The sequence below is a fragment of the Sciurus vulgaris genome (genome assembly GCF_902686455.1).
Source record: "Sciurus vulgaris genome assembly, chromosome: 8".
NCBI lineage: Eukaryota > Metazoa > Chordata > Mammalia > Rodentia > Sciuridae > Sciurus > Sciurus vulgaris.
Window position 1 is genome coordinate 15,417,365 of NC_136468.1, and position 18,330 is coordinate 15,435,694.

Sequence of the window (18,330 nt, forward strand, 5' to 3'; positions counted from 1 at the left end):
GAGTGGCCTGTTAGGGTCTGTGACACCTGTCAGTCCTGTGTGTGCTGACCCCTCAGGAGCCCCACAGGACATGTGGGATGGAGGAGCTGTGGAAGAGTTCAGGAATTCCTGGGCCCCCTAAATCCCACACGCACTCTACCAATACGAAAAGATAGAATGCGCAAATTGGATGGAGGGGAGTGTGGCCCTAGCGCCTGCCTCCACCCCGGGGCACTAGGGAGTAGTGGGAATGGGAGAAGCTCCCTCCCCGGGCAGGAATCACCCCCTGAGTGCCCAACTTAGCAAACAGTACCTTGGGCAAACCAGCAAAAGCCTTAGTTCTCCCCAAGTGCTTGAGGCACCACGCACAAGTGCCCACCCTGCAGGGTGACCCGGATGAAGGCTGCACTCCATGCCACAGGCACCCGCCCGTCCACTTTCTCGGCAGACGTCAGTCTAAGGGGTAGCCTTATCTTCTGGTTTATGTGCAGCTCCTGGTACACTCTGAGCCCATCTTCCACCTGTCCGACATCTCTCCACCTCGGAACCTTTGGTGCTTTCTGAGACGCTGTTCGTAGAATCCTGGAATGATAGAGAGATCACTTGGATGGGGGATGAAACCTGTTTCTCCTGGGGACAAACTCCAGACACAGAGGCACCCCAGCCTTTGTCCCATATGCATGTCCAGCCAATCTCCCTGCCTTGCCCAGAGCCCGGGCCTCGTAACCCGCGTCTTCCATGGACATGGACAACAGCATCGTGTCTGTAAGATGTGTCACAGGTGGGTGGTGTGGGCAGGGCAGATGTCAGGAGTGCAGTGACCTCAGGCTGGATTTAGCTAGATTCATTCCCTCCACCCTGTCTTGATTCTCCTGGTTCTCTTGAAAAAATGGCTAAGTCCACGACGGGCCTGCATTCCTTTAAAGCCACATGGGCTGGAGGGAGTGGTGTGTCCCTCAGCAGATGGCAGGGCTGGTTTTAACCCCAGTCTGTGGGAGAAGTAGTAAATTACGCATTCCAGAGTCCGTGGACCTTCAAATCTTGGATCATTCATTACCTGCGGGACCTTGAAAAAGTTATTTCTCTGTGCCTCAGTTTCCCCATCTGCCAAACAGGGTGGTGAAATAATAGTACCTACCTTACAAGGTTGTTATGAGGATTAAATAAGTAGGTGCTTGGTCACAATGACAATCAGTAAATGTGAGCTAGCAGAATGACAACCGGGAGGTCCCAATGGTAGAGAAGGCATTGGTGTCAAATATCCGTAGACAGGGCTGGGAATGTAGCTCAGTTGGTAAAGTGCTTGCCTCGCAAGCACAAGGCCCTGGGTTCAATCCCCAGCACCACACACACACACAAAATTTCCATAGACATCACCTTACTGTTCTAGCGACCCCCAAATTCCCAGGATAGATTATAGCTGACTAAGGAAAGCCAGATTGGGCGTCAGTCTTCATCCTTGAGGATCCCCACCCCCAATAAAGGCAATCTCCCAGACCGCCCAGAGGGCAAGGAACAGCCCTGGCTCCTTGTCTGCGCTGCTCAAAACCCTGTCCCTGGCATGGACACCAGGTGGCTCCTCGCCAGTGGCCACGAAGAGCTCGTCCCACATCCCCAGGCGTCCTCAGTCGCTTGTTGAGTCCTTAAGGTTCTGCCTACTGCAAAGTCCTCCAGGACTTGGTATTTTCAGCCTGGCCCCTGCTGGGGGTAATGAGTTCCAGGAGCTGACCACCCACCACGAAAAGAGGATTTTCTTTATTCTCACCACGACTCCCTCAAGCTTTAAGCAGCACTTAAAGCTAGTTCTGGCTCAGGATGGGGTGGACGGCTCAGGACCACCTGAGCCACCGAGCTCCTGATGGAGCAGACGTGCTTCTCTGTCATCTTTATCCTTCCAGATGGAAGAAGAGCCACACATGGCTCTGGGTTTTTCTGGCAGCTTCCCTACTTCCTTGACAACTGAAGCTTGCCCTTTCCCTTCGTTTCTGTCTTTCTTGAGGTATAGGAAGCACCCAGGACATTAGTCCCTCGCCAACTAGAAATCTCCTTAATGCCGCCTTTGACCGTGCTTAGGTGTGCCTTTGAGCACACAGTGAGAAGTTGGGCTCAGTATATGCAAACTGCAGTCCTGGTGTTGGGGAGAACTGGAAAGAGGGGTTAGGAATTGGCGGAAGAAGAGTAAGAGCTACGGGCAAAGTACGTAGCAATAAAGGTAGGTGAGGCCTCAGAACTCGTACCTGGAACTCCACCCCGGGGACACTGCCTGCACTGACCAGGACGCGTCCCACCCTGGGATGTTCTCCTGTGGGGCAGCCCAGCCCTACCCACTTGGGATGATCCTGGGTGCTGGGTGGCAACGGCCAGAGGGAGTTTCCTTTTCCTGATGTGCTGCAGCCCTCTCCATTCCTGCATTGGTTAGTATGGGGGCAGCTGTGTCCCCTAGATAGAAAATTCACAGAAAATTCAGATCAGAGCTAGGCACTGAGTCCTGACATGCTCTGAAATAGCGTTTTTATAGTCATTCATCCAAGCAGTTTTGATCGAGCAGTTACTAGGTGCCCAGTACTATTTTAGATGTTGAGAAGACAGTGGTAAAAAGTGGATGGACGTGGAGCCTGCTTTCATAGAACTTCATCATAGTCAGGAAACATTAACAAGGAAAATTCAGATGCACGAGCAGCATCATGTATAAATCAGTCATTGGCAAACCACAGCCTTTGGGCTGAATATAGTCCTTGGCCTATTTTTGTTAAGAGATCCATGAGTTATGAATGATTTTCATATTTTTAAAGAGTGGTAAAATAAAATGAATAAAACCAACCTATGCAAAGCCTAACTACCATTTGGCCCTTTATAGAAAGTTTACCAAGCTGTCTATTCCGCAACCCAGTTGGCGTACAGGCAAGACAGTAGCATCCTACAGATAACACTAACCTGTCCCGATTCCTGCTGTACACCAGAGAGGTGTGTCTGTCTAGTTCATCTAGGCTTTCTGACCTGAGCCTGCTCTCTCTCACTTGGCTTGGCTAGTAAGGGGCATTCCAGTGACATGGTGTCTTACTGTCCTTCCTTTCTTTAAGGATAATGCACAAGCTCTGGGTAGTGATTTGTCATGGTAGGGTGGTCTAGTGGTTGCCTTTCCATCTACATCTCTCCAATATATGGTGGCCTGGAGATTCACGAGGACTGGGGCCTTAACTACCTAAACCTCATCAGGGTTCTTCCAGCAGTGACTGGTTCAGGTACATGACATTAAGCACATTAGATTCTCCAGGGTTAAGTGATTGGTTAGGTAAAGTCCAGTACTCTTCTTTGAGTGTTAGAACACAAGAAACTTTCTGCAAGGGGTGGGATGTGGATATGAGGGCAGGAATTGCTGTAGCCATTTTGCCAGAGTGTGGGAGGTCAACATGAGGATGGAGCTGATCCATGGAGAAGGAGGTACCCCAAGAATCAGGGACCCTCACCACCAGGCTTCCAGCTGAAGCCTGATTTGATTTTGGACTTTTTATTTCTCAAAGCAATAAATTCCCTTCAGTGTTTAAGCTAGCCAGTTGTGGTGGTGGGAGGTTTGTTTCATTTCTTTTGACCAAGTATAGAAGTGATATTTGAGGTCTGAAAGATGACCAATAACTAGACACAGAAAGAAGACCCAGAAGAAAAACCTTCCAACCAGGGGAAAAGGCAAGTGCAAATACCCTGAGGTAGACACAAACAGGCAACATTTGAAAAACAAAGACCAGTGAGCTTGGGGAAGATGGTATGGGATGACACAGAGGGTGGCCGGGGTCTTGGTGCCTAAGGAAAGGAGCTTATGATTTTCTTTAAATGCATCAGGAAACTTTTCTTCATTTTTTAATTTAAGATGAACTTATATTTAGATACAGCAGTAAAGAGCACAAAGCTCAAGGGCAGAGGCGGAGGGCCTTCCACACCCACGCAGACATACATACCTCATCACCACTGAGTGGCGGGGATGAAGCCTTCCCCCGAAGATGGCCCCACAGAGGCACCCCATCCTGGCTGGGGGGTTTGTATCTGCACTGGCCTTTTCCTGCCAGCCTGCTTCATTGCCACTTACAACCCCTTTGTAGACCTACATGTCCAGGGCAGCAGGCCCTGGCCACATGTGGCCAGAGTACTTGAAAGGTGGGAGGTGTTCTTCCATGTCTTATGTGGTTAGCTTTTGTCATCCTTCAGGTCTCAGCTCAAACATCACCTCCTTCTTCGTGGACCACCTATCATGAGTGAGGATGCTTTGAAACAAGAAAGCCCAAGCAGCTGGCGCCCACACCAAGAGTGATCCCAGTCACAAGCCATATATGTAAGTTAAAAATGTTCTGCTGGCCACGTGAAAACAAGAAAAAGAGAATCAGGCAAAATTAATTTTGATCATGTATTTGATTTAATGCAACAGATACAAAATATTATTATGAATGGAACATTCTACATGTTCTTAGGCCAAACAGACATCTGAATGACAGGTTCCCTATTTGCCCAACAAACCTCCAGTTTCTCCTTGAGTTATCTCAGACTTTTCAGATGGAGGTCACACTACAACTGTGGGTTCCATACCTGGTTGGTCACCTGAGTCACTTCAGAGTGGTCATGTACTACAGGATGATGTTCTTGGTCAATGATGGACCACACATATGACAGTGGACCCGTAAGATTATATTGCCTAGTGACATGGCCATCTTAGTTTTTGTGACTACACTCTATGATACTTGTACAACAAAATCACCTAATGATGTGTTTCTCAGAATGTGTCCTTGTTACTAAGTGATGTGGATTGCATTTGAAAGAAAACGAAATACAAAACATGCAAGACCTCCCTGAGGCCAACCCAGAGATGCATGTCATGTGTCTATTTATACAGTTTGATGGATGACTGTGCTGGGCGTTCAACCTTGGGAACCATTGAGCACCATCTGCTTTCCTGAAAGGCTCAGAGACTTCACTTGGCACCAGGGTAGAGGCACAGAGAGTCCCCAACTGACAGATCTTCTAGGAGAAACCCCTCTATTAATAATGCCATGGTAACTATGGGAAGTGTGAGTTTTCGTTTCCTTGGGGTTTGGGGGGAAGAAGAACTAAAAGGAGGCTTCAGAAATCCCCTTGGGTGTAGTCTATTTTAGGCTGGCAGAGCACACCCAACTTGTGGGTAGGAAACAGCACCTCTGCTTGTGGAGACGAGAGAAGACAGGGGAGACCCCAGGTCTCGAGTCAGCCTGAAGATGTGGGTAAGGAGGAAAGGCACAGTTGGTAACCCATCCTCCATCCTCATCCTGTTTTCCTGTCTGGTCCTGGCTTTCCTGGCAGTGAGCCGATGGAATTTCTTCTTCCCACACCAGGTGAATAAGAGCAAAGCTAACCTGTGTTTTAAGGAGATAATTCAAAAGAGTAAGGGGGGGGGGGGTGTCGATTAACCCAGTCCTTCTGGATTTCATTTTAATGGATGGGTGTGCCCTTGGCACCAGGATCATAAACCAGGCCCAGTCTCTTCCTTTGATGTATTTAAAGAGCCCTGTGTTTGCAGTCAGGACACCTGAGCTCCAATCCCAAACCTGTACCAACCAGCTGTGTCACTTTGGGTCTATGCACCTCACTTCCCCCCAGGTTAAAATATGCCTAATCATACCTATCTTGTAGGTTGCAGTGATTGCTGGATAAAATAACAACGCAAGTGAAAGCAATTTAGAAACTAAAGCGCTACACGATTGCAAGACTTCAGCGTTTTCAGTGGGGAAAGTGAGGCAGGGCGAACACCGGGGAGCCAGCCTTGTGAGTTCCTGAGACTTCCAGGCGGCCCAACCCCCTGCCTTCTTCCTCTCCTCCACCGCACAGCCTGGGCCTTGGGAATGTCAGGCGCTCTGATCCAAATGACAGAATCCAAGAAAGCACGATGCCAGTTTGGTCCCTGATACACACCCCTGCGCTTCTGCTAGCCTTGGCCGGGTCCCCTCAGATCACCTCCTTGAGAAGACGTCCCGCTAAGCCATCGCCATTCCTGTCATGGACATCTTTCTGGTCCCTACTCCGAGGTCGAGCGTCACTCCCGGAGCCACGTACGGGAGCTTGGCCTTTGTCACTTTCTCAGGTCCCCTCCAAACCCCTCCTCTCCCTTAACGCAGGTCGAAGGATGCGGGGACTTCCCGGCTCTGTCCCCACGACCGCTGGGGTGGAGCGGCCCGAGTCGATAACTGAACACAGTGGAGAACACGTTTCCAGCCCTCGGAAAGTACTTCCCCTCCGAGGGGACAGCACCTGAGCTGCTCCAGCGGGCGGCTGTTAACCGAGCCGGCAGCCGCTCTCCCGCGCTTCTTCCCCATCAAGCTGTCATTGTTCCCGGGCCGTCTCAGCGGCTACCCCGCGACCAGGTCCGCGAGTCCGGGCAGCCCCAGCCACCGCACCAGCTGCGCGGAGGTGGCGGACGCGCTTCCCCCGCCGGCGGGAGGGCGGGGCGGGGGCGCGGGGCGGGCGGGGCCGGCGCTGCCAATCACGGCGCGGCGCACGTGCGGCACGTCTCCGCGCGGGGCGGGGTGCGGCGGCACGCCGGGCGGGGAGGTGTGAACGCGCGGGGTCGGGGCCCGCGGGTGGGGGTGGGCGCCTGCAGCCGGGGGCCGCGGGGTGCGCGCGGGGCCTGGGAGCTGCGGGTCGTGGACGCGCGGGGCTCGGGGAGCAGCGTGGGGGGCGGCGGGGGCGGCGTGCGAGCGCGCAGAGCGGTGGCCGTGCCGCAGAGGCTGCTCCCTTGGGCCATTAGGGAGGCGCGGGGAGACTCGGGCGGAAGCCCAGGAATCAAAAGAGCTGCAGGACGGGGGCAGAGGGACCGGAGGGATGGCACCTGCTCGGGACCATTTATTGGGTGGGCCGGGCGCTTCCGGCTGCTCATTAACGTTGGGGCGAGGCTAGGATGGCAGCCGGGCCGACAGGGGACGGTCTCGGTCCCGCACTGAAAACCGGGCCACGGGCGGGTGCAGACGGCCTGGTCTCCACCCACCAGCCCAGCCAAGGGCCGAGACACCTGCTCGGGAGAGAGTAGGTCTTCGCCCTAGAGCTCGCCCTCTCCGCAGCCTGCCTCCCGGGAGGGGTCGTTCACATTTGGTCGTGGGTTTCAAACAGAACCATCAGATGTGTAGACGGAAGGGTGGAAGGAAGCCCAGGAGCCAGAAGGGGTCTTGAGGGCGGGCATGAAGGAGAAAAGGGATGCCCCTGCTCTGGACCATTTTTATGCGGCCCACTCTGGCCAGGCTCTTCCGGCTGCTCTTTAATACAAAGGTGGGGACAGACAGGCAGCAGGGCTGACGTTTTCAGTACAGAGTGCTGTTTTCATGTGGGCCCCGAAAGTTCCATGTCCCAGCATGGAGGCCAGTGTGTTGTGGCTGTAGCTCCCTGTGGCTTGTGAGCTGTATTGTTTACTCCCCTTGAAAGGGATGCTGTAACAACTTCCGTGAGAGGAGCGCCTTTGAAGTGTGGGCAGGATTTTGGTTCTTCTGACTTCACGTTGTCTCCGTGGCTCCTTTGATGTGGCCGTGAGGGAGGCTTAGCAGACTAGGTACCCAGATCAATAGAGCAAACACTGCTCCAAGTTCACCTTCACCAGGAAGGACGTACTGAAGGGCAGATAGAAATACACCAGAATCTCAAAATTTTCCGTTTCCTTGTTTTCTTTCATTAATACAGTACATATTTTTGAAATGGATTTCGCAATTCTCTGTGCCTATGAAATTACAATGGAAAACTTTGGTCTGAAGTGCTCTGCCTACATTATTTTATTTTCCTCATAATAACTACCAGGTAGGTATTATCCCCACTTTATAGATGAGAACTCGGAGACTAGCTCACACAGCTGTCTGGCTCCAAGCCTTCCTTCTTGTGCCTCTTTCACTGCAAGTTAATTGGCTTAATTAAATGAACCAAACCACCAGAAACACATCAGTACTTGGCACAAGGTAAGTGCACAACAGACAGCTGTCCTATCACTCTTATTACAAAAAGAAATGGAAAACTTCTGTTTCCTTGGCAAGTTCTACAAGCACCTTAGGCAGCAGACCTTAGTAAATTCTTTTAGAAATGTGTTAGGGTTCTCTTTTCTCTAGTTAGAACCATCTCCAAGTGGTGTTGGGAATGGAGATCCCCAACAAGATGCTCCAATACGCACTTTATAGTGTCCTCCCATGGAGATTTGCTCCCACACTTTCTCATTCCTTCCTTTCCCCTGTCGAATATTATCAAAAGCAAGCTGTTCAGCTCTCAGCTGGGTGCTTTGAAGTCCAGGAGTCTAGAATGCAATGGAATGTGGGTTGTTGTTTTTGTGACATGGATAATGTAACCTGACTTTTGTCTTAAAATTTCACAAAGAAAACAAATGTTATTTGCTAATTTTGTGTGTTTGTGTACGTGTGTGCTGCCTTTGGAGTGAAGCATGTCTTCAAAACTGATGTGAGACTAATAAAGGCTCTGAACAAGAGACAGGGTGTTCTGGGCTAACCTGGGGCAGATGTGCCCTTGGAGATCTAGGAGGAGGGTGGGCTGAGCCGCCCCACTGGGTGTTGGCAGGACAAAGAGGGGAGGATGCAGGAGCCACTGAAGCAGAGGCCATTGAGATGCATGGCACAGTCACCACGTAGGGCCTCTTTAGTCAAAGGCTAGATGGGGGTCAGGCACAGCCGGGCTTTGCTTTGAACATGATAGCATGAAAGTAAATAGAAGTAAAGTTTTTAAAAGTAAATAAATGAGAAACACCTGATAATAACAAATGACATGTATCGATTACCTATTATGAGAGAGTTACTGTGCAAGGGACTTAGTGTGCTTCATTTCATTTAATGAAATCCCCTATGACATAGCTTTCTGTTTTTACTCCCACATTACAGGTAGGCAAACAGCTACCCAGAGGTTAAATTGCTCAATATAACCCAAGTAGTAAGTGGCCCGTGGCCCAGTTGCAACACCTATGAATAGTTATGTCACCAGCCACTGGGGGGATGGAAGTGCTTTGCCCGTTGTGCTGAAATTCTTTGTAAATTCTTACCATGGGAGAATGTTGGGACTTCCTATTCCACATCCCCTCAAAGAGATTTTGCTTTTTTTTTTTTTTTTTGCCTGTGCTGAGGGTCAAATCCACAACCTTGCAATGCAAAGCAAGTGCTCTACCCTTGAGCTACACCCCCAGCTGCTGAAGAAGCTTTTAAAAAGACATGGCTGGATCACAGATGAGGGTCACCTGTCTGGGCAGGGATCAGCAAGAAGAAATTGGGACAAATGACACAATGGGACAACAGGGTGATGGGTGTTATGGGCGGGGTAGGGTTTAGCAAGTGGGTACATGTTCATGGAGAAGTGGAGGTAGGTCTTGGTAGGGCTGAGTCACGAGCGCTGGGTGGCCAGCTTGTCGGTGTAGTGTCCTAGGAAGGTGACCTCTTAAGATGCAGGCCCCACAGGCTGACCAGTTTGTTTGGAAGTACCACTTTAACACCTTGCAGCTTTAATACAGTGTTACCAGTTGACTCTGAAGTTCGTATATCGAAGTTCTAACCCCCAGTACCTCAAAATGGGACCTTACTTGGAAGTAGGGTTATTGCCAATGTAGCTTGTTAAAGGGAGGTCATCCTGAGTGGCGGAGGATGGGCCCCTAACCCATTATGACCGATGTCCTTCCAAACGGAGGATATTTGGATAGAGACAAGCCTACAGGAAGAGTGCCTGTGGACGTGAAGACGCACCAGCCCCATGCATCTGCGGGCTGAGGAGCACCAAGGGCTGCCAGTGAACCAGAAATCCAGAGTGCAGCAGGGGACAGACTGTTCCTCACAGTTCTCAGAAGGGACCAACTCTGACAGCACCTTCACCCTGCACTTTGGTAATTCCTGTCATTTAAGCCATCCATTTGCCATACTTTATTATGCCAACCCTGACCAACTAATCCACATGGCCAAGAATCTGACGAGGGCTCTGCATGCAATAAATCCCCGAGGTTCTAGAAACCTTGCTTTATAGGGGCCTAGAGGACCTGCTTGATATAAAATTATCCTCCTACTCTCTAACAGAATGATGCACGTACATAATTTTAAAAGTGAAATAGAATACATACATCAAAATCATAATGAAAAATTTACTCCTTCTCAGCCTTTTGCCCCCCCCGCCCCCCAGGGTGTCTTTCCTAGAGGCAACTGTCTTGCTCTGTAGTTTTTTTTTGTTTTTTTTCCCTGATATTTACCACCATTTTTCTAAATAATATGCTTATGTTACTATTTCTGGATTTTTCAGTTTGGGACGTTACCTGTTGTCTCCCCACAGTGGTAGCCAAGGAATTATCCTCCTCCTCCCAACCCCATAACCTTGTGTCCCAGCATTTGACGCGGAGTTTGTGTTGGCGTCATTGTCACAAGGCAAGTGCTGTTTATCTCTGAGCCATGTGTGTCTGGGGACAGCAGCCTCTTCTACAATGACACTTTTTTCCCTTTGGATGCAATAACAGCTTCGTGTTTTTGCTTTGCTTGATTTCCTGTGAACCTAAATGTCCCCCAAGTGTTACGGCATCTCTGCCACACTACTGTCCCCAGGATTTTCCAGTCCTTGACCCTTCATGTTTTCCCTACATGGTGTCCTCTGGCCTCTACTCTGACAAGGACAGGTAACAAGGACAGGCAACTTGGGCCCTGGTGGCCCCTCTCCTGGGAACTAGGAGGAGGAGGGGCCTTTTAAGGGGGCTGTCAGTTTTCTGGGTCTTAAGGGGGATGTTTCAGTTCACTTTTGGTGTAAAGTCCTTTCATTTTTGAAGGCCAACAGGACAGGCAGGTGTATTCCTGTTGTTCTGAGGAACCTGGCAGGGTAGAGTGTTTTAGTTCAGCTTTTTTGCTGCTGTGACCAAAACACCCAATAAGAACAATTTTAGAGGAGAACAAGTTTATTTGGGGGCTCACAGTTTCTGAGGTCTTAGTCCATAGATGGTTGGCTCCATGGCAGGATTGTGGTGGAGGAAAGCAGCTCAGGACATGGCACCAGGAAGCGGAGAAAAGGGAATTCAGACCAGGGACAAAATATATACCCTAAAGGCATGCCACCAATGACCCACCTCCTGCAGTCACACCCTACCTGCCTACAGTTACCGCTCAGGTAATTCCTAAAGTGGGATAATTCACTGGTTAGGTTAAGGCTCTCACAACCCCATCATTGCACTTCTGAACTTCCTTGCATTGTCTTACACATGAGCTTCTGGGGGACACCTCATATATAAACCGTAACAAAGAGGGCCTGGAATTGGTCCCCAGAGTTCGCACTCTTGACTGAGTTTGTTAATCACCCATTCAGGGTGAGTCAGATCTGAGCCCAGGAGTCATGTCTGGAGGTATGAATGACTGGAGATTCAGTAAATCTGAATTTGAACACGGATCGATATTGATTGTTTGTATGTGGGTGTGTGTGGGGGTAATGAGTGGGACCAATTGGTTGAACAGATGGAGGGACCCTTTTGAGGACACCCTGAAAGACGCAGGGGTGCTTTGCTGGGTTGAAGCTGAGGACCTACATTCACCTGGGACCTCAGAATCACTGTGATGTGGCGTGTCCATGTGAAAGTACTGTTGGAAACCAGGGCCCAGGTCTACCATCCTCAGGGAGCCGGGCAGGGTATTTCTACCCTCACTCGTAGATGAGGAATGTGAAGCTCAAAGAGGCTTGTACCGTTAAGTGACAGAGGCGGGATTGGAGCCAGGCCCAGAGTTTTTCTACCTCCACTCAAGATAAAACTCAAGTTACTGGAAGGTGACGGGAAGTAACTGGATAAAGCTGTGGCCCCAGGTATGATGCCTTTCTTACATTCAGCTATGAGCATCACCTTTCAGGAGGGACAAGAATAAACGAGAGCCCTTCCTAGCATAAGTACGCTTTGTGAGAACAGACAGGTCTGCCCTTTGCGATGTCAGTGGTTCCTCGCTGGCTGCTGTTAGCAGCACCTAGAAGCCAAGTTCTCTCTCGCCTTCCATAGGAAAGTCCCTGTTTGCCATTGGGCACCACAGGACGCTCACTGTTGTGTTGGGAGGGGCCTTTCATCTGCCTCAGGACGTCTCCATCCCCTCTGTAGGAAAATGCTCGTCCGCAGCAGCGTTTATAACAGGCGGTTGCAATGTCACGGTTTGTTCACCTTTCTCAGGAAGTAAACTTCCTTTTGCCTCAATTTGGTAAGTTTGGGGCCCTGTACAGCCTGCCCTCCCATCTCAGTCAGCCTCTCTCTCTGACCACTGGGTAAGTGCCAACAAGCTGCTGTGTTCTTTCTTGCTAACGGGGCGGTTTCCCCTGTGCTTCTTCACTTCCACCTCTGGGGAAGGTGTCAGTGGTGATCCAGTCCTTTGGTAACTACTCATCTCCAACAGGGGCTGTTTCCTAAGATGATGCTTCTCCTCAGGGGGAAGTGCATGGAAATTTCCTAATACTGGTCTCTCCAGGCAGGATGGACTTGTTGCCTTAAAGGCATACTGCTTGTGAAATCTCATTCTAACTCTTTTTCATCACAATTGGATGCTAATCTTTTTATTTACAGATCAGTTTTGCCTCACTTAGGGCTACTCCCTGTGTGGTCACTGACTTTTTTTAGACAAACTTCAGGAGGTTCTTTTCCTGACTTCTTTTGATTTTTGATGACCCCTCTTTGCAGTTCATAATCTCAAAACCACAGAAGTTTTCTGAGGTTGAGGGAAAGCATCAGGTCAAAGGCTCGGGAAGTGGTTAAGCTTTCAGAGTTCTGGAAAAGGAGCCCAGAATGTAGACTTAGGAAACCTTGAGGAGCCAGCATGACCCCATCCTGCAAGGATGGAGCAGTGCTGCCAGGCTGGCCCCCTTCCTTGAGAGACAGCTCACTGGGTTTCCAGAGTGCGAAGGAGGCGGCTGCTCACACCTTCCCAGGCCTCAGAGACACACAGTTGTGACACTGTCATTAGGGCTTAGAGAAAATGGTTGGAGTTATTCCTGATTTGCATCAGTTAATTTGGATTAAGCTGATGAGACTGCAGCTTTGGAGATGTGAAATTGTTTTTCACGTACATAGTCAGGTCTATGAAGTCAGCTTTGTCACCTGGGGACCCAGGCTCTTTCTAGTCTGTGACTGCTCTCTTTAGGTTTTGTGTTTCATCCTCATCAAATTGACTGCTGACTTTCAAATAGCCTACAGAACAAGGGGAGAGGGCCTATGCCTAGTTTAAGTAGACTTCTTGGGGCTGGAAGTGTAGCCCAGTGGTAGAGCAAGTGCTTAGCAAGCTTGAAGCCCTGGGTTCAGTCCCTGTCATCAAAAAAGATTTTCTGGTGATAGAACCAAACTTACTTCTGCTAACATTTCATTGACCAGACTTGACATTCAGACCAAGTTAAAGAAAGACTAGGAAATTTAGGAGGTTTAGCAGAGTGAACTCTCTTTTAAATTTTTTAGTTGCAGATGGACACAATACCTTTATTTATTTTTGTGTGGTGCTGAGGATCGAACCCACTGCCTCACACGTGCTAGGCAACCACTGACTTACAACCCCAGCCTGCAGAGTACACTCTTACTTTGTGTAAATACAGGGTTCTGTTAAAAGGGGACAGAAAGAGCCTTGTTGCTGGATTGAATAGGCAGGTATTAGAGAAAGCTGGATTAGTAACTGTGCAATAAAGAGGTTACTGGGATTTATGATTCACTTAATTCTCGTTGTGATCCTAGACAGATTGTTTGACTCTTGTGAACTTCAATATCTTCATCAAAGGTGGTGGGGAGACCATGTCCTATAGCGGTGGTTATTAAACTGAGTTCCAAGTCCTGGGCTTTCCTGGGGTGCCTTGGAGATAAAAGAGGACAAGTAGGACTGAGACAGAGCAGCGGAGCAGGTGCTTCCTGGGCTCTTTTACCTGCATTTTTATGCCCCACTCATCTCAGCAGCTCTAAAGCAACGTGACCAGGGCAGAAACTTTAGGAGCCATTGTGGAAACTTTCTGGGTTTCAGAAGCGAATTGGACGACTTCTATAAATTCAGGTTTCTGTGGTTTCAGAGATAGAAGGACATGTGTCTGTAATTGTGAAAATACAAGGGCCAGCAGAAAAATGGTCATACTTCTATGCATCTATAGCTAATTGGACATCAATTTCTTGCCTCGAGGACATTAAAATATATTCCCTAAAGTCCAGAGTGAAAAGAAAATGAACTTTGTCATAAGATCTGGGTTTGTTTCCCTGCTCTGCCATTTTCTGCTTGTTGCTCTGAGCCTCAACTTACTGATCTATACACTGGGCATGGAACCAGCTACCTAGGGGTCTGCTGTAAGAACTACATGGAACCAGCTTTTTTAAAATAGGTTATTTTTAAAATTTATTTATTTATTTCTTTTTGGATCAGAGATTGACCCAGGGACACTTAACCACTGTGCTATATCCCCAGCCCTTTTTTGTTTTGAACCAGGGTCTCCCTAAGTTGCTTAGGGTCTCACTAAGTTTTTGAGGCTGGCCTTAAACTTGTGATCCTCTTGCCTCAGCCTCCTGAGCCACTGGGATTAGTGGTATGCACCACTGCATCTGGCAAATGTTAGTTTATTTCAATGTCACCGATTCACCAGAGGGTTCCACGCCACATCTGGGTTAAAGTAGATTAAAAAGATCTGGCTTTAGGGATTCCACCAATTAGTTCACCAGGCTTAAAATAAAACCGGTTGCACTGTGACCCGGAGCATCACCCTGAGCAGTGTCAAGACAGGGCTCCTACCTCAGGGTCTCATGGGGGTTGGTGTTCTTCTCAATGGGCAATGAAGAGAACCAACCAAATCCTACTGTGGTTTATTTTCTCCCCTAAATTTTCTATCTTTTCCTCTTTACTGTTTTTATTTTTATCACATCAGTTAAGGCTTTTCCATCTCAAAATAAAAGAACTCCCTTTTACCTCTACGCAGAAGATTCTTGTTACCTGTGCCTTTCCTCTACAGCCAAGAAGCTTGACCAAGTTGTCCACGCCAGTGACCTCTCCTTCCTGCCCACTATGGTCATTGTCAGCTGTTTTGTGCCAAATCTCTTCACCGGAAGTGCTCCTGCCATGGTCAGGAACAACCCCAATAAGCAATTTTAGTTCTTATGTGACCTGAATGTCCCTGGTTCCTTGGGCTTTTTGAGATCACCCTTTACTTGAACTTATATTTAAATGTATAAGTAATACATGTAAGACCAGCATGGTCCCCATATGTTGAGGATCCCCCACTTCAGAGGGGATGTGGGTAGATGTATGTCTTTAAACTAGAAGTTTTCCCTCTAGACTCCTGGTCCTGTCTCTATTTCTGAGTCACCGTGGGCTGCTGAGCGCCTGCTCTCTCGCCTGCTCTCTCCCACCCTCTTATTTTTTTTTTGAGGTGCTACACCCACCACTGAGCTCCACCCCAGCCCTGCCCAGCTCTCTCTGATTTACATCATCCTAGTGTGAACCCAGCTCCTGTCTTCCTGAGCAAGGACGCTCGCTGTCACTGGGGCAGAAGAGACTGATAGAGTCTGGATAATTCTGTGGGATTACAGGGTAGAAGGGAAAGCAAAGAAAGCTGGGCATCTGCCCCTGCCAACCCCGTGGACTCTACCCCACTGCCCCTCTCTGGCCACTGCACTGCTGTGGCCTTCTCCTTCTGGAAGGGCCTCCATATTTTAGCTTCTTTTAGTCCCAAGGCCCACCCCAGAATCCTGTCTCTGAGATCACCTGGCGTTCACAAAAATAACCCCTACTCCCTGTGCTGGGTGATTTCAGTCTCCCCCCCCCCCCCCTTTTTTTTGTGCTGAGGATCGAACCCAGGGCCTTGTAATTACAAGGCAAGCACTCTACCAACTGAGCTGTCTCCCCAGCCCTCAGTTCCCCTTTGACTCAACTCTTCCTTTCAGGCTAGGGGAGGATGGGTGCTGGGGAGTCTCCCGGGTACTGATGCAGCCACCCAGACACCTTCCAAACAAAAGCAGAGTCCACCCCTCCCAATCCTGCTCCCATGCACAAACGCAGGCAGGAATTCTGATGCCTGCTTTTATTCCAGGGAGTCAGTGGGCTCAAAGAACATTCTAAGCTTCCTTCCCCATCAGGAGTACCTATGGAAGGAGGGTGGAGAAGATGTTTTCAGGATTGAATTCATGGAGTTCCGCTTGGTTTGTCTTGTGTCTCTTTATGTTTACATGGTGCCTCTGCCCCTTGGACCTCAGCCCCCCCGCTACTTGGCATTACCTCTTCCTGTTTCCCCTCCTGCCTCTGTATCTGTTCTTTCTGTCTCCTGCCTTAAAAAAACAAACAAAAAACCCCACAACGTTTATTTGAAAATAACTGCAGACTTACAAGAGATCTACTGCATGATAATATGACTATACTTGACTCTGTCGTGGCACTTAATGTATAAGATAGACGCTGGGTTGTGGCTCAGTGGTGGAGCACTTGCCTAGCATGTGCGAGATCCTGGGTTCCACCCCTAGCACTGTCCAAAGTAAAGTTTTAAAAAGGTTAAGATAGTAGTTTAATGTTTTGTCATTTTGTATCAGCAACAATTTTAAAAGAGAAAATGGTATTTGAAGTCACACTAGCCATTGAAAGGGGAAGGGAGAGGAGAGGTAGGAATTGAAATTCTTAGAGGAACAAGTTGGTTTTCAATGCAATTTAGTAAATATTTAGTATTTAATACATACCTCACACATACAGAAAACTGGGAAAGAGTACTACAAAGAATTCCAGCATTCTTGTACTCAGGTTCCCCAAATGTTAGTTAGCATTTTATCACATTTGCTTCAGCATTATCTACCCATCATTCATCTATCTAAGTAAATTTTACCTTAACTGTAGAGCGTAAGTTGCAAACATAATTCTTTTTTTTTTTTTTGGTTGTAGATGGACACAATACCTTTATTTATTTTTATGTGGTGCTGAGGATCAAACCCAGTGCCTCTCCTGTGCTACCTGAGTGCCCTACCACTGAACCACAAACCCAGCCTCAACATAATGCTCTTTTATCCCTAAATAGTTCAATTTGTATCTCCTAAAAGGCATTCTCTAAGATAGAACAATGATTACAATTAGAAAAACAACATTGGTATAATATTATCTAATCAATAAACTTCATTTTGACTTTTACTAATTGGCACAAAGCAATTGTAGCAAAAGGAAAAAAGAGAGCTTTATTCTCCCCTAGTCTAGAATCTAATCTAGGACCATACACTGAATTATATAGTTAAATTTGTTCTTTTTCTTTTTTCTTTCTGGGTACTGGTGATTGAACCCAGGGGCACTTAGCCACTGAGCCACATCCCCAGACCTTTTGTATATTTTATTTTGAGCTGGGGTCTGACTGAGTTGCTTAGGGCCTCGCTAAGATGCTGAGGCTGGTTTAGAACTTTCAATCCTCCTGCCTCAGCTTCCTGGGCTGCTGGGATTACAGGCCTAGTTGCATTTGTTCTTTAGTCTCCTTTAATCCAGAAGAGTTCTTCAGTCCTTATCATTCATGACCTTGACAATTTGAACAGCATAGGCCAGTCATTTGTGGAACATCCATGTGGGTTTGTCTCATGTCCCCTGTGATTGGGTTCAGATCACACATTTTGGGCAGCAGTGCTGCAGAAGTGCTGTGGTGTCCTCCCCAGGGTGGCCCATCAGGAGGCACAGGGTGTCTCCCTGTCCCATTCCTGCTGAGGTTGATGTTGGCCTCTTGGTTAAGGCGTCTGCCAGGTTCCTCCACTGTTGGATGAGCATCAGGTATGGGAGGCTTGTTGAAATCATGTAAAATTGTCTCTTAGTGCTGATGTTTCTTAGGGCTCCATCCTCGGCCGTCTCTTCTCCTCGTGCCATGGTGTCGTTGGCTTCCCTGATGCCTTTCAGATCTGTCTTGGCCGGGATTGCGCTGGAGACAGCACCCTCACAGGATGACCTGCACAAACTTGAACTCCGCACTCCCCTCCCATCCACCGCCCTGCCTCCTGTTCCCCGCTCCCCATGGCCTGCCCTTCCTCCTCTATTCACTGGGGCTGGTTTGTGGCACCAGCATGTCCCTGTTCATCAGCCTTGACTCTTCCCTTCCCCTGGCACTTCATGCGTGGTCAACCTATGGGTCCCCTGTTCGCAGCTCTTGACACCACTGCATGCGGGGGTTCAGACCATGTCATCTCCTGCATGAAACCCTGCCAGTCTCCCCTGCTCCTCCTGCCAGGCCCTGCCTTCCCTTTAGTTCATTCTCCGTCATGATGGCAGAATGAGCTTCCTAAATCGTAGACCTCATCCTGAAGAGTAGAGAGTAGGTTCTACGTACAAGCCTCAGTGGCTTCCTGTGGTCCCTCAGATAGCAGCCAACCCTTTCTTATGGGGACGCCCTGCCCACTTCTCCAACTGCCCC

At 48.8% G+C, this 18,330-nt stretch overlaps 1 long non-coding RNA gene across 2 annotated transcripts; it reads left to right on the top strand.

The window, feature by feature from the left end:
- The first annotated feature begins 1,854 nt into the window (after positions 1-1,854).
- LOC306667495 lies at positions 1,855-6,418 on the top strand. 2 transcript variants are annotated; one of them, XR_013765574.1, is made up of 4 exons: positions 1,855-2,195; positions 4,180-4,303; positions 4,859-5,333; positions 5,632-6,418. It is a non-coding gene; the product is annotated as an uncharacterized lncRNA (long non-coding RNA). The 2 variants fall into 2 exon arrangements; XR_013765573.1 differs by having other exon boundaries at positions 4,859-6,418.
- Positions 6,419-18,330: the final 11,912 nt, after the last annotated feature.